Source organism: Salvelinus namaycush, unplaced genomic scaffold (assembly GCF_016432855.1).
Source record: "Salvelinus namaycush isolate Seneca unplaced genomic scaffold, SaNama_1.0 Scaffold1126, whole genome shotgun sequence".
Taxonomy (NCBI): domain Eukaryota; kingdom Metazoa; phylum Chordata; class Actinopteri; order Salmoniformes; family Salmonidae; genus Salvelinus; species Salvelinus namaycush.
In genome coordinates, this window is record NW_024057816.1 from 18,767 (window position 1) to 31,654 (window position 12,888).

A 12,888-nucleotide genomic window follows, 5' to 3' on the forward strand; every position below is an offset into this window, starting at 1 on the left:
TCCTCGCAGTGGCAGACCACGTGTAACAACACCTGCACAGGATCGGCACATCCGAACATCACACCTGCGGGACAAGTACAGGATGGCAACAACTGCCAGAGTTTCACCTGGAACGCACAATCCCCCCATCAGTGCCCAGACCAAGAGAGGCTGGACTGAGGGCTTGTAGGCCTGTTGTAAGGCAGGTCCTTACCAGACCTCACCGGCAACAACGTTGCCTATGGGCACAAACCCACCAACGCTGGACCAGACAGGACTGGCAAAAAGTGTTCTTCACTGATGAGTCGTGGTTTTGTCTCACCAGGGGTGATGATCGGATTTGCTTTTATCGTCGAAGGAATGAGCGTGACACCGAGGCCTGTACTCTGGAGCGGGATCGATTTGGAGGTGGAGGTTCCGTCATGGTCTGGGGTGGTGTGTCACAGCATCATCGGACTGAGCTTGTTGTCATTGCAGGCAATCTCAGTGCTGTGCGTTACAGGGAAGACATCCTCCTCTCTCATGTGGTACCCTTCCTGCAGGCTCATCCTGACATGACCCTCCAGCATGACAATGCCAACAGCCATACAGCTCGTTCTGTGTGTGATTTCCTGCAAGACAGGAATGTCAGTGTTCTGCCATTGCCAGCGAAGAGCCCGAATCTCAATCCCATTGAGCACGTCTGGGACCTGTTGGATTGGAGGGTGAGGGCTAGGGCCATTCCCCCCAGAAATATCCGGGAACTTGCAGGTGCCTTGGTGGAAGAGTGGGGTAAAATCTCACAGCAAGAACTGGCACATCTGGTGCAGTCCATGAGGAGGAGATGCACTGCGGTACTTAATGCAGCTGGTGGCCACACCAGATACTGACTGTTACTTTTGATTTTGACCCCCCCTTTGCTCAGGGAAACATTATTCCATTTCTGTTAGTCACATGTCTGTGGAACTTGTTCAGTTTGTCTCAGTTTTTGAATCTTTTTATGTTCATACAAATATTTACGAATGTTACATTTGCTGAAAATAAACGCAGTTGACAGTGAGAGGACGTTGTTTTTTTGCTGAGTTATTTATATATATTTATATATATATATAAATGGAAAAAATACATACAGTAAACATATGATAACTTGCCTTTAGCAGTGGGTAGCTCAAGTTTTAATGTCACATGAACAAGTACAGTCAAATGCCTTTCTTGCAAACTCAAAACCCAACAATGCAATAATCAATTACAATGTACTACTAGAAAAAAACACAGGAGAAATAAGAATAAGAAATAAAGTAAGAAAGTAGCATACTATATACAGGAAATATTTAAAAAGTCAGTTCAGTACCATATTAACAATGTGCAGGGATACTGGAGTGATGGAGGTAGATATGTATAGGGGTAAGGTGACTATATACAGGGTCAGTACCATATTAACAATGTACAGGGATACTGGAGTGATGGAGGTAGATATGTATAGGGGTAAGGTGACTATATACAGGGTCAGTACCATATTAACAATGTACAGGGATACTGGAGTGATGGAGGTAGATATGTATAGGGGTAAGGTGACTATATACAGGGTCAGTACCATATTAACAATGTACAGGGATACTGGAGTGATGGAGGTAGATATGTATAGGGGGAAGGTGACTATATACAGGGTCAGTACCATATTAACAATGTACAGGGATACTGGAGTGATGGAGGTAGATATGTATAGGGGTAAGGTGACTATATACAGGGTCAGTACCATATTAACAATGTACAGGGATACTGGAGTGATGGAGGTAGATATGTATAGGGGGAAGGTGACTATATACAGGGTCAGTACCATATTAACAATGTACAGGGATACTGGAGTGATGGAGGTAGATATGTGTAGGGGTAAGGTGACTATATACAGGGTCAGTACCATATTAACAATGTACAGGGATACTGGAGTGATGGAGGTAGATATGTATAGGGGGAAGGTGACTATATACAGGGTCAGTACCATATTAACAATGTACAGGGATACTGGAGTGATGGAGGTAGATATGTATAGGGGTAATCATACTATATACAGGGTCAGTACCATATTAACAATGTACAGGGATACTGGAGTGATGGAGGTAGATATGTATAGGGGGAAGGTGACTATATACAGGGTCAGTACCATATTAACAATGTACAGGGATACTGGAGTGATGGAGGTAGATATGTATAGGGGTAAGGTGACTATATACAGGGTCAGTACCATATTAACAATGTACAGGGATACTGGAGTGATGGAGGTAGATATGTATAGGGGTAAGGTGACTATATACAGGGTCAGTACCATATTAACAATGTACAGGGATACTGGAGTGATGGAGGTAGATATGTATAGGGGTAAGGTGACTATATACAGGGTCAGTACCATATTAACAATGTACAGGGATACTGGAGTGATGGAGGTAGATATGTATAGGGGTAAGGTGACTATATACAGGGTCAGTACCATATTAACAATGTGCAGGGATACTGGAGTGATGGAGGTAGATATGTATAGGGGGAAGGTGACTATATACAGGGTCAGTACCATATTAACACTGTACAGGGATACTGGAGTGATGGAGGTAGATATGTATAGGGGTAATCGTACTATATACAGGGTCAGTACCATATTAACAATGTACAGGGATACTGGAGTGATGGAGGTAGATATGTATAGGGGTAAGGTTACTATATACAGGGTCAGTACCATATTAACAATGTACAGGGATACTGGAGTGATGGAGGTAGATATGTATAGGGGTAAGGTGACTATATACAGGGTCAGTACCATATTAACAATGTGCAGGGATACTGAGTGATGGAGGTAGATATGTATAGGGGTAATGTGACTAGGCAACAGGATAGAAGATAGACAGAGTAGCAGCAGTTTGTATGTGAGTGGGGTGTAGAGTCAGTATAAATGTATATGCATTTCATGTGTGAGTTGGAGTGAAAATGGAGTGTGTCAGTGTGTCGGGCCCTGTGAGTGTATATAGAGAGTGCAAAAATTAAATATCAATAAAGGTACAATCTTAATTAAGATAGCCCGTTTAGCTATTTGTCAGTCTTATTTATTGGGGATAGAAGCTGTTCAAGAGCCTGTTGGTGCCAGACTTGATGCTCCGGTACCTCTTGCCGTGGGCAGCAGAGAAAATAATCTATGGCTTGGGTGGTTGGAGTCTAACAATTTTCCAGGCCTTCCTTTCACACTACCTGATATAGAGGTCCTGGATGGCAGGGAGCTCGGCCCCAGTGATGTACTGGGCTGTCCGCACAACCATCTGTAGTGCCATGCGATCGAGGGTGGTGCTATTGCCATAGGAAACAACAGCTGTTATAACGAGTTCATAACCACTGTATTACTACCTTATTACTAGTCACTAGTCTGTAACCAGTCCTTCTAGAACCTTCCAGTGATGCAGCGTCAATATACTCTCAATGTAGAACCTTTGAGGATTTGAGGGCCCATGCCAAACTTGTTCAACCTCCTGAGGGGGGAGAGGCACCGTCGGGCCTTGTTTCTGTGTGTTTGGACCATTTTACATCTTTAGTGATTTGGACACAGAGGAACTTGAAGCTGTCTACCTGCTCCACTGCCGCCCCGGCGATGTGGATGGGGGCATGGTCGCCCCTCCGTTTCCTCTGTAATCCGTAACGGACTGTAGCCCCTGCCACATGCGGCGGGCGTCGGAGCCTGTGTGATAGGATTCTACTTTGTTCCTACATTTTCCTGTTGCTCGTTTAATGGCGGAGGTCATAGGTCATAGCAGGCCTTCTTGTTCCTGTCTTCGGCCGTAGCCTCAGGGTTGTCTACTGTCTAGCAGGCCTTCTTGTTCCTGTCTTCGGCCGTAGCCTCAGGGTTGTCTACTGTCTAGCAGGCCTTCTTGTTCCTGTCTTCGGCCGTAGCCTCAGGGTTGTCTACTGTCTAGCAGGCCTTCTTGTTCCTGTCTTCGGCCGTAGCCTCAGGGTTGTCTACTGTCTAGCAGGCCTTCTTGTTCCTGTCTTCGGCCGTAGCCTCAGGGTTGTCTACTGTCTAGCAGGCCTTCTTGTTCCTGTCTTCGGCCGTAGCCTCAGGGTTGTCTACTGTCTAGCAGGCCTTCTTGTTCCTGTCTTCGGCCGTAGCCTCAGGGTTGTCTACTGTCTAGCAGGCCTTCTTGTTCCTGTCTTCGGCCGTAGCCTCAGGGTTGTCTACTGTCTAGCAGGCCTTCTTGTTCCTGTCTTCGGCCGTAGCCTCAGGGTTGTCTACTGTCTAGCAGGCCTTCTTGTTCCTGTCTTCGGCCGTAGCCTCAGGGTTGTCTACTGTCTAGCAGGCCTTCTTGTTCCTGTCTTCGGCCGTAGCCTCAGGGTTGTCTACTGTCTAGCAGGCCTTCTTGTTCCTGTCTTCGGCCGTAGCCTCAGGGTTGTCTACTGTCTAGCAGGCCTTCTTGTTCCTGTCTTCGGCCGTAGCCTCAGGGTTGTCTACTGTCTAGCAGGCCTTCTTGTTCCTGTCTTCGGCCGTAGCCTCAGGGTTGTCTACTGTCTAGCAGGCCTTCTTGTTCCTGTCTTCGGCCGTAGCCTCAGGGTTGTCTACTGTCTAGCAGGCCTTCTTGTTCCTGTCTTCGGCCGTAGCCTCAGGGTTGTCTACTGTCTAGCAGGCCTTCTTGTTCCTGTCTTCGGCCGTAGCCTCAGGGTTGTCTACTGTCTAGCAGGCCTTCTTGTTCCTGTCTTCGGCCGTAGCCTCAGGGTTGTCTACTGTCTAGCAGGCCTTCTTGTTCCTGTCTTCGGCCGTAGCCTCAGGGTTGTCTACTGTCTAGCAGGCCTTCTTGTTCCTGTCTTCGGCCGTAGCCTCAGGGTTGTCTACTGTCTAGCAGGCCTTCTTGTTCCTGTCTTCGGCCGTAGCCTCAGGGTTGTCTACTGTCTAGCAGGCCTTCTTGTTCCTGTCTTCGGCCGTAGCCTCAGGGTTGTCTACTGTCTAGCAGGCCTTCTTGTTCCTGTCTTCGGCCGTAGCCTCAGGGTTGTCTACTGTCTAGCAGGCCTTCTTGTTCCTGTCTTCGGCCGTAGCCTCAGGGTTGTCTACTGTCTAGCAGGCCTTCTTGTTCCTGTCTTCGGCCGTAGCCTCAGGGTTGTCTACTGTCTAGCAGGCCTTCTTGTTCCTGTCTTCGGCCGTAGCCTCAGGGTTGTCTACTGTCTAGCAGGCCTTCTTGTTCCTGTCTTCGGCCGTAGCCTCAGGGTTGTCTACTGTCTAGCAGGCCTTCTTGTTCCTGTCTTCGGCCGTAGCCTCAGGGTTGTCTACTGTCTAGCAGGCCTTCTTGTTCCTGTCTTCGGCCGTAGCCTCAGGGTTGTCTACTGTCTAGCAGGCCTTCTTGTTCCTGTCTTCGGCCGTAGCCTCAGGGTTGTCTACTGTCTAGCAGGCCTTCTTGTTCCTGTCTTCGGCCGTAGCCTCAGGGTTGTCTACTGTCTAGCAGGCCTTCTTGTTCCTGTCTTCGGCCGTAGCCTCAGGGTTGTCTACTGTCTAGCAGGCCTTCTTGTTCCTGTCTTCGGCCGTAGCCTCAGGGTTGTCTACTGTCTAGCAGGCCTTCTTGTTCCTGTCTTCGGCCGTAGCCTCAGGTTGTCTACTGTCTAGCAGGCCTTCTTGTTCCTGTCTTCGGCCGTAGCCTCAGGGTTGTCTACTGTCTAGCAGGCCTTCTTGTTCCTGTCTTCGGCCGTAGCCTCAGGGTTGTCTACTGTCTAGCAGGCCTTCTTGTTCCTGTCTTCGGCCGTAGCCTCAGGGTTGTCTACTGTCTAGCAGGCCTTCTTGTTCCTGTCTTCGGCCGTAGCCTCAGGGTTGTCTACTGTCTAGCAGGCCTTCTTGTTCCTGTCTTCGGCCGTAGCCTCAGGGTTGTCTACTGTCTAGCAGGCCTTCTTGTTCCTGTCTTCGGCCGTAGCCTCAGGGTTGTCTACTGTCTAGCAGGCCTTCTTGTTCCTGTCTTCGGCCGTAGCCTCAGGGTTGTCTACTGTCTAGCAGGCCTTCTTGTTCCTGTCTTCGGCCGTAGCCTCAGGGTTGTCTACTGTCTAGCAGGCCTTCTTGTTCCTGTCTTCGGCCGTAGCCTCAGGGTTGTCTACTGTCTAGCAGGCCTTCTTGTTCCTGTCTTCGGCCGTAGCCTCAGGGTTGTCTACTGTCTAGCAGGCCTTCTTGTTCCTGTCTTCGGCCGTAGCCTCAGGGTTGTCTACTGTCTAGCAGGCCTTCTTGTTCCTGTCTTCGGCCGTAGCCTCAGGGTTGTCTACTGTCTAGCAGGCCTTCTTGTTCCTGTCTTCGGCCGTAGCCTCAGGGTTGTCTACTGTCTAGCAGGCCTTCTTGTTCCTGTCTTCGGCCGTAGCCTCAGGGTTGTCTACTGTCTAGCAGGCCTTCTTGTTCCTGTCTTCGGCCGTAGCCTCAGGGTTGTCTACTGTCTAGCAGGCCTTCTTGTTCCTGTCTTCGGCCGTAGCCTCAGGGTTGTCTACTGTCTAGCAGGCCTTCTTGTTCCTGTCTTCGGCCGTAGCCTCAGGGTTGTCTACTGTCTAGCAGGCCTTCTTGTTCCTGTCTTCGGCCGTAGCCTCAGGGTTGTCTACTGTCTAGCAGGCCTTCTTGTTCCTGTCTTCGGCCGTAGCCTCAGGGTTGTCTACTGTCTAGCAGGCCTTCTTGTTCCTGTCTTCGGCCGTAGCCTCAGGGTTGTCTACTGTCTAGCAGGCCTTCTTGTTCCTGTCTTCGGCCGTAGCCTCAGGGTTGTCTACTGTCTAGCAGGCCTTCTTGTTCCTGTCTTCGGCCGTAGCCTCAGGGTTGTCTACTGTCTAGCAGGCCTTCTTGTTCCTGTCTTCGGCCGTAGCCTCAGGGTTGTCTACTGTCTAGCAGGCCTTCTTGTTCCTGTCTTCGGCCGTAGCCTCAGGGTTGTCTACTGTCTAGCAGGCCTTCTTGTTCCTGTCTTCGGCCGTAGCCTCAGGGTTGTCTACTGTCTAGCAGGCCTTCTTGTTCCTGTCTTCGGCCGTAGCCTCAGGGTTGTCTACTGTCTAGCAGGCCTTCTTGTTCCTGTCTTCGGCCGTAGCCTCAGGGTTGTCTACTGTCTAGCAGGCCTTCTTGTTCCTGTCTTCGGCCGTAGCCTCAGGGTTGTCTACTGTCTAGCAGGCCTTCTTGTTCCTGTCTTCGGCCGTAGCCTCAGGGTTGTCTACTGTCTAGCAGGCCTTCTTGTTCCTGTCTTCGGCCGTAGCCTCAGGGTTGTCTACTGTCTAGCAGGCCTTCTTGTTCCTGTCTTCGGCCGTAGCCTCAGGGTTGTCTACTGTCTAGCAGGCCTTCTTGTTCCTGTCTTCGGCCGTAGCCTCAGGGTTGTCTACTGTCTAGCAGGCCTTCTTGTTCCTGTCTTCGGCCGTAGCCTCAGGGTTGTCTACTGTCTAGCAGGCCTTCTTGTTCCTGTCTTCGGCCGTAGCCTCAGGGTTGTCTACTGTCTAGCAGGCCTTCTTGTTCCTGTCTTCGGCCGTAGCCTCAGGGTTGTCTACTGTCTAGCAGGCCTTCTTGTTCCTGTCTTCGGCCGTAGCCTCAGGGTTGTCTACTGTCTAGCAGGCCTTCTTGTTCCTGTCTTCGGCCGTAGCCTCAGGGTTGTCTACTGTCTAGCAGGCCTTCTTGTTCCTGTCTTCGGCCGTAGCCTCAGGGTTGTCTACTGTCTAGCAGGCCTTCTTGTTCCTGTCTTCGGCCGTAGCCTCAGGGTTGTCTACTGTCTAGCAGGCCTTCTTGTTCCTGTCTTCGGCCGTAGCCTCAGGGTTGTCTACTGTCTAGCAGGCCTTCTTGTTCCTGTCTTCGGCCGTAGCCTCAGGGTTGTCTACTGTCTAGCAGGCCTTCTTGTTCCTGTCTTCGGCCGTAGCCTCAGGGTTGTCTACTGTCTAGCAGGCCTTCTTGTTCCTGTCTTCGGCCGTAGCCTCAGGGTTGTCTACTGTCTAGCAGGCCTTCTTGTTCCTGTCTTCGGCCGTAGCCTCAGGGTTGTCTACTGTCTAGCAGGCCTTCTTGTTCCTGTCTTCGGCCGTAGCCTCAGGGTTGTCTACTGTCTAGCAGGCCTTCTTGTTCCTGTCTTCGGCCGTAGCCTCAGGGTTGTCTACTGTCTAGCAGGCCTTCTTGTTCCTGTCTTCGGCCTTAGCCTCAGGGTTGTCTACTGTCTAGCAGGCCTTCTTGTTCCTGTCTTCGGCCGTAGCCTCAGGGTTGTCTACGATAGCGCTGTGTGCGGTAGCCTTGCTCTTTAGTTTAGCGCCAACCTCTGTGTTAATCCGGAGCTTTTGATTGGGGAAGCAGCGAACCCTCCCCGGGGGGACAAGGTCGTCGGTTTCTAATGAAGCCAGTGACTGAGGTGGTAAACTCGTCAATGTTATCGGAGGAGTCTCCAAACATAATCAAATCTACACTAGCAAAGCAGTCTTAAAGCATAACCTCTGATTCTGGTGACCATTTCTCAACGGAGCAAATCGCACGTACTTCCTGTTTCAGCTTCTGCTTGTAAACAGGAAGCAAGTGAACGGAGCCATTATCCGATTTACCGAATGGAGTTGGATAGCCGTATGGGGTCCGAGAGCCATGTTTCTGAAAGGCAAAATAATATTGCAGTTCTGAGAGTCCCGTTGGTTGTGAATCCATGATCGGAGGTCCTCCGTCTTATTATCTAGTGACTGTACATTAGCCAGTAGAATGGAGGGACGATTGGAGGTCCTCCGTCTTATTATCTAGTGACTGTATATTAGCCAGTAGAATGGAGGGACGATCGGAGGTCCTCCGTCTTATTATCTAGTGACTGTACATTAGCCAGTAGAATGGAGGGACGATCAGAGGTCCTCCGTCTTATTATCTAGTGACTGTACATTAGCCAGTGGAATGGAGGGACGATCAGAGGTCCTCCATCTTATCTAGTGACTGTACATTAGCCAGTAGAATGGAGGGACGATCAGAGGTCCTCCGTCTTATTATCTAGTGACTGTACATTAGCCAGTGGAATGGAGGGACGATCAGAGGTCCTCCATCTTATCTAGTGACTCTACATTAGCCAGTAGAATGGAGGGACGATCAGAGGTCCTCCGTCTTATTATCTAGTGACTGTATATTAGCCAGTAGAATGGAGGGACGGTCAGAGGTCCCCCGTCTTATTATCTAGTGACTGTACACTAGCCAGTAGAATGGAGGGACGATCAAAGGTCCTCCGTCTTATTATCTAGTGACTGTACATTAGCCAGTAGAATGGAGGGACGATCAGAGGTCCTCCATCTTATTATCTAGTGACTGTATATTAGCCAGTAGAATGGAGGGACGATCAAAGGTCCTCCGTCTTATTATCTAGTGACTGTACATTAGCCAGTAGAATGGAGGGACAATCAGAGGTCCTCCATCTTATTATCTAGTGACTGTACATTAGTCAGTAGAATGGAGGGACGATCAGAGGTCCTCCATCTTATCTAGTGACTGTACATTAGCCAGTAGAATGGAGGGACGATCAGAGGTCCATCTTATTATCTAGTGACTGTACATTAGCCAGTAGAATGGAGGGACGATCAGAGGTCCTCCATCTTATTATCTAGTGACTGTACATTCGCCAGTGGAATGGAGGGACGATCAGAGGTCCATCTTATTATCTAGTGACTGTACATTAGTCAGTAGAATGGAGGGACGATCAGAGGTCCTCCATCTTATTATCTAGTGACTGTACATTAGCCAGTAGAATGGAGGGACGATCAGAGGTCCTCCATCTTATTATCTAGTGACTGTACATTAGCCAGTAGAATGGAGGGACGATCAGAGGTCCTCCATCTTATTATCTAGCGACTGTACACTAGCCAGTAGAATGGAGGGACGATCAGAGGTCCATCTTATTATCTAGTGACTGTACATTAGTCAGTAGAATGGAGGGACGATCAGAGGTCCTCCATCTTATCTAGTGACTGTACATTAGTCAGTAGAATGGAGGGAAGAGGTGGCAGGTTTTCCCTTCACCTTAATCTCACCAGGACCCCACCTCTTGCCTCGGTAACACCGGTGTTTCCTCTTGGCCTGAGAATTGGGTTGGATTTACAGAGAACCCAGTGCAGATATGTTTAAGTAGAAGCCGGAGTTGGGCTCAGTAACTGCTGATCTGATGTTCAAGAAATAAGTGGATACATTGTGAATATTTTTACTGTATTAACAAAGTAATCACAAAATAGCAAAGTCGGGTCAGAGCTTCCTGTACGGTGCCATCTTCATCATCTTGATATCTGGAAGGAGTCAGAGTGCAGGATATGACACTAAAGTCTTCATACTCAGAGAAACCCCTGAGGGAAGGTTACGCGAGTTAGACTAGACGATACTAGACACTTCATGAACTGCTTCGCTTGCCTCCATCACACGCACCACAGACTTTGGACTGATCTGAATTTTTATGTAGAATAATTACCTTGTGAATCTTATTGTGTGAACTCAGAAACTAACTAGGACTTTATTTACTGTATTTATTTTCTCAGGCTTTAAAAGCCTAGTAGACTTCTAGACTCTCTCACCTTATTCTGTTGGGGCGAGTGACTCTTTGAACTTACAATGGCTAGCCCCAAGACATTTTTCTTTTTTCTTTATTAGTTCCATGACTCCTGCGTGCTTTGTTGATTGTGAACTTGCTCATTTACCTGACCTTGGGACAGAATGTTTGTTCCCACACTCAGGACTCTGACTCTATTGGTTACACAGAATCTTGGCCTCCCACCCTATTCTAAACACCTCTCGCCGGCTTTGTCTTCATGTTACCTGATGAAATTGCTGTACAACATGATCTTGTTGCCATCTGATGCACATTGATGTCAGCAGATCTCTCCCTGTCCTCTGCTTTAACCGTCAATGAACAAGCCTTCCTTTAGGACCCAGCCTCTGTAAATTATCATAGAATCAGCTTGATCCCCTCTGTCGAAAATGCTTGGACCCTATTTTATATTTTCTGTGGTATTTTCTATTTAACTAGGCAAGTCAGTTAAGAACAAATTGTTATTTACAATGACGGCCTAGGAACAGTGGGTTAACTGCCTTGTTCAGGGGCAGAACGACAGATTTATACCTTGTCAGCTCAGGGATTCGATCTAGCAACCTTTCTGTTACTGGCCCAACAGTAACCACTAGGCTACCTGCCGCCCCATTAACAGGTTCAACCCTGATCTGGCAGAGTTGCTCCACCTCAAGAACACCATTTGGCAAAACGCTCAGAACACAAATATTCAGGCCGACTTGCTGTCGTTCAGGTTCTCTGTTCCTAGAGCTGGCTGCTCTACCAGAGTCTTGGTGGTTCTAAGAATTTTTGCTCTGACATACACTGTCAACTGTGGGACCTTATATAGACAGGTGTGTGCTTTTCCAAATCATGTCCAATCAATTGAATTTACCCCAGGTGGACTCCAATCAAGTTGTAGAAACGTCTCAAGGATGATCAATGGAAACCAGATGCACCTGAGCTCAATTTCGAGTCTCATAGCAAAGGGTCTGAATACTTAATAAAGTATGTTACTTTTTTAAAAATATATATATATATATCTCAGACCATTCATCTCAATTTTCACCTAAATTACATACCCAAATCTAACTGCCTGTAGCTCAGGACCTGAAGCAAGGATATGCATATTCTTGAAACAATTTTAAAAGGAAACACTTTGAAGTTTGCAGAACGGTGAAATTAATGTAGGAGAATAAAACACATTAACGTCAACATTTTTTTTGCATCATCTTTGAAATGCAAAAGGGCCCATACAATGATCTAGGATGCTGGGTGTAATTTAGATGTCCACAAGAGGGAAGCAGTGTGTGCAAAATGTCAGACATACTTTCAAGAATGAGAGCTCTACATAATATGTTGTATCAGTCTCCCAGGTGTCCCTCAGGAGTTTGACCAGATGTGCCCAAGTGGCCGAACTGGTCACTTGATACATTTCCAAGTACACAACTATAGAGAACATACTATTTTATTACCATAGAATTTTTGTAAGTTTACACACTCCTAGGAATGTCATACATTATGGATCATTAGCTTCCTACATACAGGTACTAACCTTCACAGCTCTATAGATGGCCGGGCTGGAGTCAGACAGCAGAGCGGTCAGACTGGAGAAGCCAGTTCCTACATTTGAATGAGTGGGGGATGGAGAACCTCAATGCCTCAGGTCTATAGATTATAAACTCAGCAGTGTGAAGGTCCTATGGTTGGCCTGGTTGGACACACTACCAAATTCTCTAAATCGATGTTGGGAGGCAGCTTATGGTAGAGAAATGAACATTAAGTTCTCTGGCAATAGATCTGGTGGACATTGCTGCAGTCAGCATACCAATTGCACCCTCTCAACTTGACATCTGTGGCATTGTGTTGTGTGACAAAACTGCACATTTTAAAAGTGGACTTTTTCTCTTTTACAAGGTGCACCTTTGTCGTAATCATGCTGTTTAATCAGCTTCTTGATGTGCCACACCTGAGAGGTGGATGAATTATCTTGACAAAGGAGAAAAGCTCACTAACAGGGATGTAAAGAAAGTTGTGTAAAACATTTCAGAGAAATTATCTTCGTGAGCATGGAACATTTATGTGATCTTTAATTTCAGCTGATGCGGGTATTTATTTCAGTGTACATTTGCTGCTGCACTACGAACACACAGCGACACAATGGTAGGGATTATCTGAGCTGGGGTCACTGATAAGATATTGTCTCAACGCAGGCTTGAAATATGCACGAACAGTGTCCAGGAGCCAAATTCATTTGGATGGACTCCTTCATTCCTGTAGAGCATGTTTGGTTTCCAAAAGATGTCAAAGTAAACTATAAAACTCTGCCAACAGAGCTAAAGTAGTCTGAAGCCAGTAGCCTGCTGAATTTCACAGCCGTGGCTCAGAGACGTTACAGGGCCCCAAATAATTGGCCTCTTTTTAGAATCTTTCAGAGATCAGT